Here is a 6,017-nt window from a genome sequence, read left to right on the forward strand (position 1 = left end):
GCTACCGCCAGCAGCCGTTGCAGCCATCCCGCCGAGTCGTACGTCGTTGCCGGCGTACCGTATCTGTGGCAGCGTAAAGGCATCGCGACAGGTGAACTCATTTCAATACGTTATTCGTCGGAACTTGCCTTCACGTATTGAAGTGTCACTGAATCCATTTAGTGTGCACCGCAATAGTGGCAGGTTTCGACCAGGTTCGACAAAGCGTTGGTGCAGCAGACGACAGAACCGGTACAAAGGAGAGGGATACGAAAGGGGCAGCTGTCGGATCGTCGCTCGCCCAACCAGCGGCCTAACTCGGCTGCTTTGTTGCCGTGGTAACGTGTGCCTGCTCGCGTATGCCACGTGGAAGCCGGAGGAGGGGCGTACCGAGGACTCCCATTATTTGAAGCGCGGCGCGCGCGGGCTTTTGGGATTTTTGCAAAGGGCCTATTGCATCCTGCGGCTCGTACAAAAGCACCTGTAGTTGTCTTCATCGGATTTATATAACTGTAAGGAAAAATAAATAATGCCTCAACGTCGGGGTCACCGTTAATAAAGTAGTAACAATCAACATTTTTGTCAAAGCATGAAGTTCCGATCAGAACTTCATGCTTTCAGCAATATAGCAATGGGAACCGAAACTGTTAAAAAGCGAGGGCAGACGCTATGAAAGCGGTGGCAGCGCGTGCAACTGTGTGGATCGCTTACTGAGGCCGACCGCTCAACGACCGCTTGCGCGGAGCGCTCGGCATCTGCCTGGGCGAAGGGCTGGATCGCGCATCCCCGCTTGGTCGCTGCAGCTGCAGCGCGAGAGTGAAGCCACCGATCGGCGATTTTGCATGTTGAAAACCGCGTTTTTGGAGCATTGCGGAGGCTGGCGGCAACATGCTGAAGACACGTTTTCTACTCGTTCGTAGTCATTCGTCGAAGAAGCTCTTTAAAACCCGGTGTAAGCCCTGAGACTTGTCGTAGAGAACATGTGAAAGCGCAGTGCCGCAGTAAAAATGCCCAACTCATCGAAAGCAAGTTTCGCCGCCACGACGCAACGCGCAGGTCACGAGTGACCCGCGCGTTGCATCATTGGACTTTTTTCATAATGCAACGTGCGGGACCCTTGTGACGTCACACGTGACGTCAATTGTGACGTCATTATAGGAAACGTCCCATAATGCAATGCGCGGGTCACGAATGCGACTGCACATTGCATTATAGGACATTTCCCATGACTCAACGCGTAGTTACGCCGACGGCGACGTTGCCGTCGCCGGCCCGCGCGTTGCATCATGAGACGCTTCCCATAATGCAATGCGCGGGTCACAAATGAGACGGCGCGTTGCATTATGGGACGTTTCCCATAACCCAATGCGCGGTTACGCCAACGGCGATGTTGGCGTCGCCGTCGCCGACCGCGCGTTGCATCATGGGGCGCTTCCCATAATGCAACGCGCGGGACCCTCGTGACGTCACACACGCCGTCATTATGGGACGTTTCCCATAATGCAACGCGCGGTTACGCCGACGGCGACTGCGATGCCGCTCAAGCCGGAAACGGGCGCCTAAGAGCTGCTCTCTAAAAAATTAATAGATGTAAACCAAATTAAATTTTCATTCCACAGCCATGTTTGATCCCGTCTTTTTTAACAAAACTGAAATAAGCCTTTGTTAAGTGGTTTAAGGATGACGCGGCGTTAATACTAGGCCAAGGATAATATTAGGTGTCACCTTTTAGCATATTGAAGACATACCCAACCTAACGGTCATTTGTAACCATCATATAGTTTCCATATCAGCGAAAAAGCCATGTCGGTTACATATCAAAACTTGCATGGCTCGAATGGCCTGCGAAAGCAGCGAAAAAACGATGTCGGCCAGTCACCGAAAACTCAGTGGCTGAACTGGCCGGTGATAACAGAAAGAAAACGATGTCGGCCAGTCAGCGGAGACTCCACGGCTGGACTGGCCGCTGATTACAGCAAGAAAACGATGTCGGCCAGTCACCGGAAACTCCATGGCTAGACTGGCCAGTGACTACAGCAAGAAAACGATATCGGCCAGTCACCGGAAACTCCATGGCTAGACTGGCCGGTGACTACAGCAAGAAAACGATTTCGGCCGGTATCGGGAACTTTCCGGCTGGTGCTGGCCAGTTTAGACAACGAGTCCCCGATATCGGCCGGCGTCGGTTTCTCACCGGCGTCCCTGGCCGGGATCCGCCGTACAGCTCCCGGTACTGGCCGACGTAATCCCAGTATCGGCCGACATGGTGTGCTACCTGGGTAGCCACGGCACTGGTGGCACCTTCTTCAAGTAGGTTGCGTTCAGAAAGGCACTCAACGTTGGGGTGCGCCTTGTTAGCATTTTGAGAGGTCATTCTGCTCGTTGTTCGTTTCATGTGTTGTTCTCTGGTTATCAATGTTCGCTTACAGACAGTGTTCGCGAGAGCAATAAGTGCCAAACTGACGACAAAAATGAAATAAAAAATCCTCGACGTTTTGACGTTGCAGGGACAAATGTACGAGCAAAAAAATGTGTCTTCTTTTCGTGTCTACTTCTTTTTTTCTTCTATTTGTTATTTTCTTGACACTGTAGTCTGAATTGCTCTCGTGGGTTGTTTCCCGTCCTGTATTGCGCTTCAGTGTGGCAATCGTTACTTCCATAAAACCACCTCACTTGTTTGAGGTTTTTTTGTGAGAAAACCTGGGAAAGAAAAGACGCCTTTGGAAAGGCAGGGAAAAACCTTCATTGTACCAGCTTTGTGGTGAAATATGAGTCGCAATCGGCACAAAAGCGATCTTTTCACGAGCTCAACTTAAGCCACTGTGGCTTAGTAGGGTACGTTGTTGGGCTAGTTGGCTATCTTAGTGAAACGTATAAAATAGCGCTAAAAAGACAAGGACAAGAAGTATACAGGACAAGCGTAGCTTATCGGAGCAGCAAGAGGATTTGGTTTCTCGAATCAATGTTCATGTTCGCTCGTGCCGCGCCCACGCAACTTCATACCGAAAAGCTCGGAAAATGGCGCAATTTCAAAAATGTATTTGAGATAATGAGTACAAGATACTCGGAAATGTAATTAAAATACAGCATCAGAACTCTCGCTGCAAAGTATTTGGAAGTATTTTAAAAAAGTATTTGAAATACCGTAACTTGAGTAGAGTATTTGAGATAGGCACAAGTCTGATTTCACGGCACTGGTGCCCACGCGTGCCCACTTGCAGCATGGAGCGCGGTCGTTTCGGCCGGCACTCCACGAGTGGTTGCACTCTCCGAGTTCGTTTCAGCGTGGACGCCCCACGCGTGCATGCACTCACTGCGCCGAGAAAGACGAGCGTGCGCCAAGATGCAATCCCGTCATGCCTCGCTTCAGCGAGGAGCAAAGCAAACGACGAGGGTTCGTCTGCTACGATGTCTGGTTCGTACAGTGCCACAGAAAGAAAATAAGTAGATGTTGTGATAAAAATCATAATTTGCGGGCAACAAAATCATACGCGAGCTTGAATTGTGGGCGTCACTATTTAATGAAGGAAACAATTGACAACCCGTGCTTTATTTGCAAGTTTTAGTCGCTCTGTTGACGTACAGACGCTAACATATACCGGTGTGTAAAAAAACCGTCAGAACACACGTATCAGCGGCCACCGATATTTTTATCACCATCCATGTGCGGGCGCAAAATCAAACATTTGTCGACAAACCACCCCAGCAGAAATCTCTGACTGCCCAATACACATTTGGGAAAGCTAAACATAGTGACTTTACCCAATGGTTGGGAAATATTATCATGATTAACATTTACTTACATCAGCTATCTTGCCCCGTTGTATTTTGTTTGGGAAAGCTCTCGTGCTCGACGCCCTCAACCAGGCTAAAGCTTGATTCACCCGTAACCTCTGACTGCCCAATACACATTTGGGAAAGCTAAACATAGTGACTTTACCCAATGGTTGGGAAATATTATCATGATTAACATTTACTTACATCAGCTATCTTGCCCCGTTGTATTTTGTTTGGGAAAGCTCTCGTGCTCGACGCCCTCAACCAGGCTAAAGCTTGATTCACCCGTAACCTCTGACTGCCCAATACACATTTGGGAAAGCTAAACATAGTGACTTTACCCAATGGTTGGGAAATATTATCATGATTAACATTTACTTACATCAGCTATCTTGCCCCGTTGTATTTTGTTTGGGAAAGCTCTCGTGCTCGACGCCCTCAACCAGGCTAAAGCTTGATTCACCCGTAACGACGATCGAAGTCAAAAGTCGCACGAAACGTTTTGCTTGATATTCCAACGGACCAGTTTTGAGCAGTACCCTTTCAGTGGTTCACGCTTAATACCATGCTCAAACGGATCAAGCTTCTGCGCGTACAGCATCATCCGTTTTCTCCAGTAGAAACGTTTATAAAAATTGAAAGGTAGCAACCAGCTGCTTTGTAGTCAGCTGGTTGCGGAAATTTACGCCGCCTATAAATATATCTACGACAGCCAAGTTGCTTGACCTCAAAGCAAATAAAAGAACTGGAGGTTGCAGCGACCAACGTTTATAGACCAACGTTCGTGGCGACTCCACTCTCGCATTTCCGCCCATCACGTCGAAGAGAAACGCGCGAGTTTCGGCTTGAGGCCGGTACTCTTTCTACAACATAGGCGGCGGCAGCAATCAGTCTGCACTCGGCGCATTTCGGCAAGTTCTTTGGAGGCCAGTTCTTCGTGCGACACCCCGCGAGTGCGATGCGTTCAGGGAAAAAACTCGATCGTTGCCGGTGTGTGTGAAACGAACTCGTCATTAGTCAATTGTACCGTACTACAAAGTGAAGTGATACTTTAAAGCGTCGGTCATACGCTGCCAATACCTCGTACAAAAAGCAGTCTGCAGAGACTATATGAGACGTGTCCTATTCTTGTATGACAGTCTTGACAGATTGGTCATAAAAAGATTGCCTGTAGGCATGTTCGAAACATGCACATGAACAGTAACACACTGTTTCCCCACAACCCCGCGTTTGCTCACACATTTGGTGTGGGCACTGTGCCTGCACAGAGACAAGATTCGCGTGTGTCTTAGCATCTGCGCATGCGCAATGCAGAAAGCAGCGCCACCGCAAGTTGGGACGTGAAAGAGTTGAGTCGGTCCATAGAAAGGCAATCGTGCTTCAAGAGGGCTTGAGGTGCCTCACCACATAATTTTTGCCATCATGACTGCACCGAACGCAGTGCCTTTTTTATAATGTAGTACGAAGAGCGTGACAGCGGGTTTAAGACTTACTTTGAACGGCATGACCTGACGCTCTCACTTAGGAAAAAGGGGCTTCAGAATAAACAGTTAGGCCAAAGGCAAACCTATTTGCTAAATTTCAACGTCAACGTCTACAGAACCCGTGCTAAGTAATGCCCGATGTACCGCGGCTTGTCTTGAGCTGTCGAGAAAAGACCATTAGGCCGTACCAGTAACGCAGGTATACGCCAGGAGCAAGTTCCGGTCTTGTTTTCGATTATCTGCTGGGCGGGTCGATCTCAAAGAATCCATAACGTTGTTTTTTTTCTTGCTGTTTATTTTTTCTAAGCCGGCAGCGCGGAATAATCTATCCATCAGTTGGCCGCGTTGGTACAGGCGTTGATGGAGCGACGGCAACACGCAAGAAAAGGTATCTAAGGAATCGAGAGAAAGGGAGAACCCTAATAGGTTGCCTTCTCCCACCCGCGTCATTGATATGTTTTTGTATGATGCAGAGAAGCCGCCACTAGCGCTCTTCTTGACAGTGATTAATCGAAGGGAAGCGCGTTAATTGAAAACCGCTCAATAAGAACGTTAAAACGAACGCGTTTTATGCGGAGGACACAGACTCCGATAATTGACCTTCCGGGATCCTTAATAATCAGTTTAAGAAACGATATTCACCTATCGCGTGTAACAGGTGAAGAGTGCAGTTGAAGCTCTTCCCACGTTTTTCCACTTTAGCAGAGCCAACGTTGGAGAGGAGGTAACCTTCTCTCCATCGTTGGCTCTGCTGAAGGTGAAAGAGGTGCAAAGAGT

The sequence above is a fragment of the Ixodes scapularis genome, unplaced genomic scaffold, assembly GCF_016920785.2.
Source record: "Ixodes scapularis isolate PalLabHiFi unplaced genomic scaffold, ASM1692078v2 ptg000035l_1__unscaffolded, whole genome shotgun sequence".
In the NCBI taxonomy this organism is placed as follows: domain Eukaryota; kingdom Metazoa; phylum Arthropoda; class Arachnida; order Ixodida; family Ixodidae; genus Ixodes; species Ixodes scapularis.